Raw genomic sequence first — 12,256 nt, 5'->3', positions numbered from 1 at the left:
TGTATATATATATATATATATATATATATACATATATATATATATATATATATATATATATATATATATATATATACATACATACAAGTATCAGGTAGTACAACATGGAGATACTGCAGTAAATAGTAGTAGTAATAGTAGTACTAATGAACGTGATATCAAAGTGTTTCTAAGGAGACAGACTCTCTGCTTTATAAAACCAGTCATCAGCTCAAACATGCTGCGTTGGTAACGTGTCAGTTAGTAAGGTTTCACACAATCTAGACTCACAACAATCACAACTCACAACAATGTTCTCAGCTTTGGTCACTAGAGGGCAGCAGAGGTCTTTCCTCACAAAATCATTCACAAGATTTCAACAAACTTGGCCCCGTTAGATTCACACATTCTTCATTTGTCACCACATATTCTCCATCAGCTGTGAAATCAGTCAGAGTGAACAAAACTAACTTTACACATAATATAGGAGGAGCTTCTTTTTACAATATGGTGGATTATGAGACAATCAGCCCCTAAAACATGTATAGTTGTTGAGCCTCTTTTTGTTGTTTCATCTCTTTGTAGTCATTTTGAGTCTCTTTGTAGTTGTTTTGAGACTCTTTGTAGTCATTATGAGTCTCTTTGTAGTCGTTTTAAGTCTCTTTGTAGTCGTTTTGAGTCTCTTTGTAGTTGTTTTGAGTCTCTTTGTAGTCATTTTGAGTCTCTTTGTAGTCATTTTGAGTCTCTTTGTAGTCATTATGAGTCTCTTTGTAGTCGTTTTGAGTCTCTTTGTAGTTGTTTTGTGTAACGTTCACTGGTTCAGACTTGAATCAAAAAGCCTGACAAAGAGACAGTTGAAGGAAAGTTCAGTTTACTTATTGTGGTGTTATGTGTAAAATAAGTTTAGGAGACCGTTGTATCGTTGACTAACTTTATTAGCCGAGGATTAGCATAACACCGAGACTGTTGACTGACTGGATTCGTACAGCTCCAAGTGCGGACTGCAGACCGTACACGCCCTCGTCTGACATCACACACACCTGATAACTCCGCTCTGCATGTCGATAAAGTAGTACCATTACATTACATCACCCTTTCTTTGAGTCATTTCAGGCATGCTGCAAAAGGCATAATATCGTCTGTCTACGTCTTCTCTATGACTCACTCTTCATTGTAAAACTCAGAACGAATGCTCTATTAAGTAACAGTTTCATAACAACATACATTTATTTTTCAAAATCTCTTCAGGATTTAAACTTTTTGTGGCACTTAACATATTTATATTGTATTAATGAAACAGTCTTTTAACATAAACCAGTCCTGAACTATTGTGATCTGGGTGGACTACCAGTCACCAACATAGCTGCAGTGGATTATTCTGCCACTTGATGCAGGCTATGTTCTAACTACTGAACACACTCTCCATATCGGTCTGGTGGTTTTACAACTCTGCCGCTGAAGGTTGTGCGCGCTGCAGTCTGTGTCACAGTATCTTGAGATGTAACAGGAGGTGTATCTGCATCAGAACCAGGTGAACTCAACTCTCCATCGTTCACTATACATCCGTCCCCTCCCTCCTGGAAAGTCTCTGTAGGGCTTTGGAGAGGTCTCGGATGGCGACGGTTCCTGCGCAGTACTCCTTTATCCGTCTAGACTAGGTATGACCTCGGTTTGTCACCTTGCTTAAGGACTGAAGCAGACTTTGTCCAGCCTCTCTCATCATCCAGCTTCACAGCAACACTGGTTCCAGGCTGAAGGTCTGGTAGAGTTCTGACGTTATTCTTGTCATTGTAGGCCCGCCTGTAGCTCTGTTTCATCCTCTCATCGCTCTCTGTCTCACTTTGTGGAGGTCTGGCCATCCAGGTTGTAGATTAGCCTCCAGTGTAGGAACTGTAGTACGGATTTGCCTGCCAAGCATGAGCCGAGCTTGTTGTGGAATTCTCTGAGTGGAACGGGGTAAAGAAGAATTTCCAATAAAGACAATACTGTGATGAATGATTCAAATGATGTGAATCAATTTATTGCTTGCAAGCGGAGGACAGTTATGCAGAGACGTGTTACAGCGTCTGCATAAGTGATCTTCAAATGATACATACAGAGTGGAGGATATTTATACAGTTCAAAACGCACCCTTTGTGTGCAGACGCCCAAGTCATACGTTTTGCAATATGGCTTACTTCCCCTATGCTCCATCAGAGAGTCTTTGTTACGAGCCGTCTAAAGGTTATGGAACTAGACAACAGGTTGTGGAACTAAGCCGTCGGCAGACGCTTCTCGGGACACAGGGTGAAAGGGTTTAAGGTCAAGCACACGAACATGTTGCAAAACAGTTTCAGGGTCAAAATGAGGACAGCGCTGCATCTATCTCCATGATATGTGGCAACACATAAGCAAATACATATTTTACCATTACATTCCACTCTTTTGATAACATAATAATCACACAATAATATTGCAAAAATATGTTTTTGTTGAAAATAACCTCAGTACATGTTATGAGCAAGCTGGACACTCAAATGATAATAAAAAAAATAGAAATGATAACAACAAAACATAATAAAATGAAAAACAATACATTTTTGATCGTTACGGAATCAGACTGCAGAGATCTGGTTACCGTCATCAGATGAGTCACAGTGAGAGTCAGTGTCAGAGTTTTCATCATCATATTCAGTGACCCCGTCATCATACGTGGGAACCGGGAATAGATCAGGCGGATTGTCACCCGGGAGCCGTGAATACATAGCCATTTGTTTAGTAAACATTTTGGAGATCATGCTCCTAAGGAGTGGAACAACGCAAGTTACAAAAATCACGAATGCGAGGAAAATCAAGCCTATCTGAATTATTGTACCCTTCCAGGTATGCCACAACCCCGTCATCCAGTCAGGGGGTGGTGTCCCATCCTTCACCATAGCAGCCTGAATTTTGGTGATATTATGAATGGCTTGTGCTATGACGTGACCGGCCGCATCGTTGTCTGGGATGTAAGTACAACAGTAGTCATCCGCTAATGCGCAGACACCACCCTGTTGAGCTGTAAGTTGGTCTAAAACCATTCTGTTCTGCATCACCATAAGACGCATAGCGGTCAGTTCTTCGGTAGTTCCCGTGAATGCAGCGAGAGTGTAGTTCAAAAAGCTTTTTAGGCGATAGTCAACCGTTTCGAGACGCAATATATTTTTAGCAGTGCCTACCCACGGGAACAGTGCCATTGCGACCTTGCTGCCAGTGTTCCAATGTTTGAATGCATCAGGGACATCAGAACCCCAAACCGTGTCATGTTTTTTGAACTCAAGTTCACGCTTTTGTCTATGTCGCGCATGCGTTTCGGCCCCGGAGATGATAAGCGTGTGATCAGAGGTGGTCACACCCCAGACCAGTCAGGGGGAAGGGCAGCATAAATCGTGTGGCTACAAAGCCACCAACCACCACGCACTGGATATGTGCCGTTGTTTCCCGGTAGGACCTGATAGTAAGCGGCAGAACAGTTTACACTCGGCGGGCAATGGAAGGGGTTAAGTGGTTGGTACGTGAAACCATCATTGCACGAGGCCTGGAAGGCATAAAAAAGGCAGCGGGGGCTGTCTGTCGTTTTCTTCTCTCGCCGCGCGCATACATGCTACGATAGACGCACTCGTGATTTTTCCCGTCGCATTTGCACATGACAATCTAAAATAATCAGTGAAATTATTGTTGGCGGCGTCGGTGACCATCTGATCAGCTTCGGTGTCGTCTGCGATCTCGTTCCGGTTATTATACAGCCATCTAGGGTCTTTGTGCCAGCATGAGCAATCCCCGTCAGCGGTGATGTCGCCTGCGATGAAGGTGACATCACACATGGATGTGTGGAGGTGACCTACGGGCTTAGAGCCGTTGCGTGCGTAACAGAAAGTGAAACGTAAGCCGGGTGCATATTGGACACGTGTTGCCGTGTAAGCGGAAGCAGACGAAGCGTTACCCAGAAAACGCTGCATGGCGTGGAGCGTGGTACAGTTATCAACGTCGGTCCATGCAGCATACCCGCTATAGTGCCCCGACACAGCCTGACTAACAAAACAACCTTCCCCTTGCCCCAGAGTCCCCGTGGCTATGATGCGCGGTTGATGCGAAGAGGCCGGCATCATTGAACAGACGTAACGGTCACTGCGGTTTTGTTCCTCAGCCGTGTAGTTTGCATATCGCCACCACATGTTGGAGGAATACACATGGTGTGAATCGCTGAAGGTGCCATCTAGCCGAGAGCGTTTGAGTGTTTTTACCACTGCTCGTTTTTCGACGGCTAGGTTTTGGCTCTGTGACATTGGAGTGGGTGGAGTTGTCTACTGCTGGTGTTGTTTCATTGATTTGGTTACGGAGAGACTGAACATGATTTAGGTGCCACAAAATAAAGGGCACAAAAACAATGATTATGATGACGGATAAAGCACAGAAAGTGAACCGAGTGCCCCCAAGCCTCCTGAGAGGGCTCCAGGGTCGGTTCCGGTCCATGACGTGAGAGGGTGTAGTAGCCACCGGTTTGTACGGAATTCACCCGAGCAACTGGTTTGTGTGATGTGTTCTGCTTAAGTTGTCACCGTAAGGTTTCCACAGAATTACATCAGAGACACTACCGATCACCACTCTTTTGTGTCTTGGTACACATTACACCATACAATAGAAATAAGCCAAAGCAGAAAGCAAATACACAAAAAAAGTGCAACATGCTAGTCGCGTGTCATGGGGGAGAGGGCCCAGTTGGGTCCCTTTCCTTGAATGTCCAGTTGGGAAAAACGTTCAGCCGTGAACACGGTGATGGTCGATCGCCCCGTTTATGCTCCCGTGGCATTGATGTAGACATTCAACACGGAACACATACGACGGTGTCTGTCGGTCAACCGCCCGTTGTGAACCCGTCCGTGGTCACTGCAACGGTGGTGCCGGTTGGCTGACGCTCGTAGTAGGCTCTGGGAAGCCCGTAGCTTCAGCCGGACTTGGGATTCTTTTGCAGTGCGACGCGTGGATCCCCGTTGCTCTCTGAGCTACTTTGACAGCCGTCTGGGTAACGAGGAGTATCTGGAACGGTCCTCGCCGACGTTTCGCTTTCCAGCTCTTTCTCCTGAAATCCTTTAGCACCACGTAGTCACCGGGCTGTAGTTTGTGGAGAGCTGTTTCAGCTGGGCTCGGTAAGGCGGCTGACACCTGTTGTCTTATGGTGGATAAAGCAGAGGAGAGCTGTGCGCAATATGTTAACATGTCATGTTCGCATAAGGCGGTTGAAGGGAGGGGTGCCCTTGGTGCTTCCGTGCCTACATGAGGAGGGAAACCAAACAGTATTTCAAAAGGACTCAAGTTGCTTCGTGTTCTTTTTCTCATGCGCATGTACATCAGCACTAGAGGCAGAGCTTTGGTCCACGGCAGACCTGTGTCTGCGCAGCATTTTGCTAGCTTTGTTTTGAGTGTGCAATTTTCTCGTTCAACAGCGCCTCCACTGGCTGGATGATACGCACAGTGTGTTTTTAAATCGATACCCAAGTAAAGACTTAGTTCGGTGATAGCTTGATTCACAAAATGAGAACCGCTGTCACTCGAAATCTTAGTTGGGATGCCCCATCGAGGAATGATTTCAGAAATCAGGGCTTTTGCCACTGTTGATGCTGTTTGTTTGCTTGATGGAAAAACTTCCACCCATTTAGACCACATGTCTACCATTACTAGACAGTGTTTCTTGCCTTACGATGGAGAGAGTTCAACAAAATCCATCATGATATGTTCAAAAGGTCTCGTTGTTGGAGGATGTGCAGCTTGAATGGTCACTGCTACTGGGCGACCGACATTGAAAGTGGCACACGTTACACATCTGGCACAAACATTTTGTGCGTAGGTTGCAAATCCTTTCGTAAACCAGGTGTCATTAACTGTGGTACACATTCCCCCTTTTGACACACGGTCTCTACCGTGTGTCAACTTTGCAAAATGGCCGAAAAAGTGTGAAGGCAAACACGGCTTGTTATCCGGGCCCATCCAGTAGCCGTCCAAAAGAGAGCAGTTGGATGCACGCCACTTACGTTTGTCTTCTAAAGAGGCCAATGACTGCATGGCTGTAAGAGAAAGGGGAAGTGAGACATCTGAGAGCAGTAGAGAGGAGGAGGTGACAATAGGAAGCAGTGCAGCAGCTTTGGTGGCTGCATCTGCACGTGCATTTCCTCTCGACACAGTGTCATTAGCAGCAGTGTGAGCAGCACACTAGCACACAGCAATGGCTGAAGGAAACAGAATGGATTCGAGCAGTTCAGCAATGAGTGTGTGGTGTAGGACCGGTTTACCGTCAGACTTCAAAAAGTCACGATGTTTCCACAAGGCACCAAAGTCACGGACCACCCCAAACGCATAGCGTGAGTCGGTGTGAACTGTGACCGTTTTACCTTGCGCGAGTTTACAGGCTTCAGTCAGCGCAATGAGCTCGGCTGCCTGGGCTGAGAGGTGACGTGGCAGAGAACCTGAACACGATGTAGAAGAGTCAGAGACAACAGCATAACCCACATTATTTTCCCCAGTGGATAGACTGCGAGAGGCAGAACCATCAACATGCAATACCAGTTCGCTGTTTTGGCAGAGGTGTGTCCGAGAGATCTGGGCGAGGAGTGCGCTGAGCCTGAAGCTCAGCCAGACAGTTATGCTCCTCCCCATCTCCAGGGATGGGAAGCAAAGATGCAGGGTTAAGAACATTACAACGTTTTACGGTTACATTTGGCATGTCGAGGAGACACGTATGGTAGCGCAAATAACGTGCCGCAGATAAATGAGATGATTTTTGTTCTAACAGAATCAGAGAAACAGAGTGAGGAACGAGAAGAGTCAACGGAGCGTAACCCACTATGTCGCGCGAGGCCGCCGATGCTTTCTCAGCAGCTGCAACTGCTCGTAGACACCGAGGAAGACCGGACGCGACCGGATCGAGTTTTGCGGAGAAATACGCTACAGGGCGCAATTTGTCACCGTGTGATTGTAGCAGCACAGAAGTCATGCAGCCGGAGCGTTCATCCACAGTTTGTGTGAATGGTTTGTGCGGATTTGGCAGGCCCAGGGTGGGTGGGGTCTGTAACACACATTTCATTTTTGAGACAGCATCAGTAGCTTCATTAGTCCAAAGTATTTTATCGTGTGCAGATACATTTTTCCCGTGAATGGTCTCAGAAAGAGGTTTTTCGAGTTGAGAGTAATTTGGAACGAACGCACGACAGTATGAACACATTCCTAAAAAGGACATCATCTGTTTTTTGGTGGTAGGTTTAGGTATCGCAATGTGTGACGCAATTCTGTCAGGAGATAAGGTTTTACCATCACCTGAAATGTCATGTCCAAGAAAGTGAACGTTTTGTGAAACGAACTGTAACTTGGAGAGGCTAGCTTTATGCCCCTCAGCAGCAAGATGTCGAAGTAATGCCAATGTGTCGGTCTGGCATTGAGATTGAGTAGGCGCTGCAATTAAGAGATCATCAACGTATTGGAGAAGAGCTGACCCAGGGGACAAGGTCAGGCTTTCTGAGCTGTCCCTGAGAGCCTCACTGTAGATGGTAGGTGATTCACAGTAACCTTGACACAGACCAGTCAAACTGTAGGGCTTACCGTTGAAGTTGAATGCAAACCAAAACTGACTGTCCTTATCCACTGGAACGCTGAAAAAAGCATTTGACAGGTCAACCACGGAAAACCATTTAGCATCAGATGGAATAGATGCTAAAATAGTGTAAGGGTTAGGAACATTAGGTGCACGAGCATGGACAGCTGCATTCGCAGCTTTTAAGTCCTGCACGAAACGCCATTCAGTTGGTTTGCCTGCGTCTCTTATTTTCTTTACTGGAAAAATCGGTGTTCTGACCGGAGAATCGGGACAAGGAACTATGACCCCTGCTTTCAGAAGTGAGTCAAACACAGGAGTGATACCGTCGATGGCCTCCTGTCGAAGAGGCTACTGATGTTTGTGAGGTCTGAAATCAGAGCGGGCATGAATGACCACAGGTGGGCAGTTCCTCACCAGGCCCACATCATATTTGTTGGCGGCCCAAAGCGTCTGTGGAATAGAAGCTAGGACAGGAGAAATAGAAGTTGGGTCAGTGAGCATCGTGAAAGTTTTGCGAGTTTGTTGCGGCAAAACATAAACAGATCTCAGTGCTGGCAAAGAGCAATCACATGCGGTGCTGTAAAACCCTGTTGAGGCTGACCGCAGGACCGTAGGATCGGATGTGGCGTTCCAGTCAGTCAACTGAACACACTGTTTCACAAAGGGGCCCAAGTCTCTCCATTGATCGGTGTCTGCTTTAGACAGTGAGATGTGTGGGCAAGAATTAGCGACATCAAACTCGGTTTCCTGTTGCAGTGAGAGAGAGACAGAGACTGCAGACATGAAATCAGACCAGTACAGAGTTGAAGTGAGCAGCGAGTCATTCAGATATTTCAGAAAGTGTCTTTCATAAGCGTCATCAGGTCCTTCTGATACGTGTGCCGTGCAACGCAAATGTTCTGGTTTCATGAATTGTGCACGAGGTGACACAAGCTTGTGTGTGTCTATGCAAAGTTGTCTTGCAACATTGACAGAAATCCACCACCGATACACAAACAGAGGTGCAAAGGAGTCATGCATCATGTGAGGTGTGGCATTACGCCTGACCACCTGTAGTCCTGTAGCAGTGGAAATTAGGCTGATGCCTAGAGCGCACATGAGGTCTCTGCCCATGAGATTGATGGGGCAGAAAGAAGAAAGTAGAAACGAATGTTTCACTCGTCTGTCAGGTAATGAGTCTGTCTGGTCGGTGTGCACACTTGTCATAGGGATAGTACATTTTTCTGTTACCGTTAACCCTGATGCTCCCTGAGAATAGACATATCTACCACTCATTCTTTGAGTAGGAAAATGTTTGTGTTGAATAACAGAATAAGTTGCTCCTGAATCAACTAGAAACGAGAGCTTGACACCATTAACGTTTACATCAGTCATGGGCATGTTTTTATACGAGGACGAAGAAAACATTGCATATGTGTGAGGAGGATGTGATGTTGTGTGCTGTTTTTCTAAATGAGAGATAATACTCAAAAGTACCTGTTGTTGCTCTGGTGTACAAACTGCGTGTGTGTGTGTGTGTGTGTGTGTGTGTGTGTGTGTGTGTGTGTGTGTGTATGAGCCTGCGGAAGCGTTTCTTCATTGCCAGCGTGTGTGTTGTGTGCATCACTTCCCTTTTCTAGGTGTCTCCTTGAGGCAGGTGTTCTCATCTCCCCACATGCGCCTCCTTCCTCCCCGTCATCACGTCAGTCTGAGCCGAATTGGTGTTGGTTAGAACGTTCACCTCGGTCACCCGCTAGGTGGCGCTGTCGACCTCGGTGTTGTCCTTTTTCAGGGCAGTCTCTGGACCGGTGTCCTTCTTTTTTGCAGATAAAGCATTCGTTAGGACCGACAGGCGTCGGTCCTCCTTGGCGGCCATTTTGGAAACGCCCTCGACCACGTGTAAACCCTCTGCCTCTTCCTCTTCCGCGCCAAGAGGAGGAACCATGTTGAAGTGGAGCCCCTCCTTCTGCGCCGAGCGTCATCTGAGTGACGGCCTGCAACATGGAAAGCTGTGCTTTGTCGGTCTGGCTTTTTGTACGTTTTTCTTGACGGCAAGTGTTCTCTTGGTGCAGCTGATGATTGTGTCTGGCGTGTTTGAGGACTTCTTCTAATCTTGCATCTTCCATTCCAATGACAGAGCGCGTGGTTAGTACTTTTATTTCAGGGAAGAGTCCCTGCATGAACACATTTTTCAGGTGTGTCTCCCACACAGAAGGGTCTGTGCGGTCTGCTGGTTCTTCCAAGCCGCTATGTTGTTGGAAAACCGTCAGTAGGCGCTGGTAGTAGGTGTTGATGTCCTCGCCAGGCTTTTGTTTTACTCCGTTGATGACAGACATGTTAACTCTCATGGGGAATGAAGCTACGGCAGCGGCACAAACTGCAGTGACGTACGTGGTGTACGGGTTGTTGTCAGCATGTCCCCATTCTGTTTTCTTCAAGTGAGAGTCGTGACCCAGTCCTGTGACGACAGCTTTGATTTTGCTGAACTCGCCCGGACCCATATGTTTGACTAACAGTCTGTGGACTTCTGCTCCGGTTGGGGAAAACTCTTTGCAGAAGATCAGGAATTCTCTTGCTAACTTTGTACTATTGGTGATGGGCGGCAGGTGTTGAGAGGCTTGTTCCATGTCTCTGGTCGTCCAAGGGCGGAAAACAATGTTGGTGGTTAAGTCTGGTCCAGGTACTTGGATCATGGGACATGTAAGAGTGTCCGGGGAGTCCAAATGAACGGTGATGGTGATGGTGACGGCGCAGGCGTTGATGGTGTAGGGCTGAGGAGGTTCACCAGAGCTCCTGCCCCTCCTTGCCAGGAGTGTGGATCAGCTAAGGACCAAGGTGTGCTGGTCGCGATCGGAGACGAGAATGGGTTATTCGGTCTGGTTGGAGTTTGAGGTAGCTGTTGGTAGGCTTCAGCAGCCTGTGACGCGACCCGTTGTTGTTGTTGGTTGAGACGAGTGTCTGGACGGAATGCCGTTGGCCCCTCAAGTTGATTTTGAGGCCCATGATGGGCAACTTGACCATATGACGGTGGTGGAGAGAATGATGGGCATGTGTTGTTGTTATGTTTCATTGTGTCCACCAAAGGACCCTCAGGTTCCCCATCTTTACTTCCTTTTCCACCCATCTTTCAGGTGTGGTTTTACGCGTTTAGTTATGATACAGTCGTCACTGTAAAACTTAGTTTCTTTATTCTTCGGAAAAACTTCACAAAAACCTTTTTAATTAAAGTTCACGTTTATCATTACCCTACTACGATTCTTATTTAATTTTCATTAAATTCATGTTTTAGTAGTTGTAATTTTTACGATTCTTACTTTAATATTCTTTACTTTATGGTGGATCACAATCATGTCGAGTAGCACTGAGATAATGGTTAAACACAATTGTACACCGAAAACTATACACAGGATTCGTTCATTCATCTGTATTGTTTAGATAATTACTTATAATTTGTAAAAACGTCTTACCCGTTTCTTTCAGATTTTAATTATTTTTTCGTTGGATACGTGTGACGCCAATCAGGTCTCTTTGGATGTGTCGGTTCCTTCTCTCTGGTCTAAGGAGGTATAGGAAAGGATTCTTTTAGGTGATCCTGGGAAGGCCTTTTCCTCCGACGACGTCCTGGAGCCTGACGGACGGTCAACGTATCCTGTTTGTGATGCCAAGTTGTTGTGGAATTCTCTGGGTGGAACGGGGTAAAGAAGAATTTCCAATAAAGACAATACTGTGATGAATGATTCAAATGATGTGAATCAATTTATTGCTTGCAAGCGGAGGACAGTTATGCAGAGACGTGTTACAGCGTCTGCATAAGTGATCTTCAAATGATACATACAGAGTGGAGGATATTTATACAGTTCAAAACGCACCCTTTGTGTGCAGACGCCCAAGTCATACGTTTTGCAATATGGCTTACTTCCCCTATGCTCCATCAGAGAGTCTTTGTTACGAGCCATCTAAAGGTTATGGAACTAGACAACAGGTTGTGGAACTAAGCCGTCGGCAGACGCTTCTCGGGACACAGGGTGAAAGGGTTTAAGGTCAAGCACACGAACATGTTGCAAAACAGTTTCAGGGTCAAAATGAGGACAGCGCTGCATCTATCTCCATGATATGTGGCAACACATAAGCAAATACATATTTTACCATTACAAGCTGGGCTCACGCCTGTGGCTTGAAGCGGGGTCGCTCTGTAGACCAAGAGGGCTAAAAAAGGGTCCGTTTGTTTCAGGATCCGTTTGGCTGTCTGCACAGCTCTCTCTGCCTCACCGTTTGCTTGAGGGTAGTGAGGGCTGGAAGTGATATGTCTAAAATCATACTCCTTAGAGAACTGCATGAAAGCTCTGCCTGAAAATTGGGGACCATTGTCTGTGACAAGTTCATTTGGGCACCCCCATCTAGCAAAGGTGTTCTTCAGCTTAGCTCTCGTGGTTTCACCTGACACGTCGTTGAGGTAGGCTATTTCTATATATCGTGAAAAATAGTCTACAACTACCAAGTAGTTCTGTTTGTTCAACTCACATATGTCGGCTGCTACTCTTTCCCATGGGCGACTGGGTAGCGGAGTAGTGATCAGAGGTTCTCTTTTCTGGGTCGGCTTGGACTCCTGACAGTCCTTACGTGTGCCGACAGCGTCCTGGATGTGCTTGCTGACTCCAGGCCACCACACACTACACCTAGCCCGCTCCCGGCACT

This window comes from Cebidichthys violaceus, unplaced genomic scaffold (assembly GCF_023349555.1).
Source record: "Cebidichthys violaceus isolate CVI_PGR_0920_01 unplaced genomic scaffold, fCebVio1.0.p SCAF_29, whole genome shotgun sequence".
In the NCBI taxonomy this organism is placed as follows: Eukaryota; Metazoa; Chordata; class Actinopteri; order Perciformes; family Stichaeidae; genus Cebidichthys; species Cebidichthys violaceus.
Note: the sequence above shows the minus strand (reverse complement) of the source record.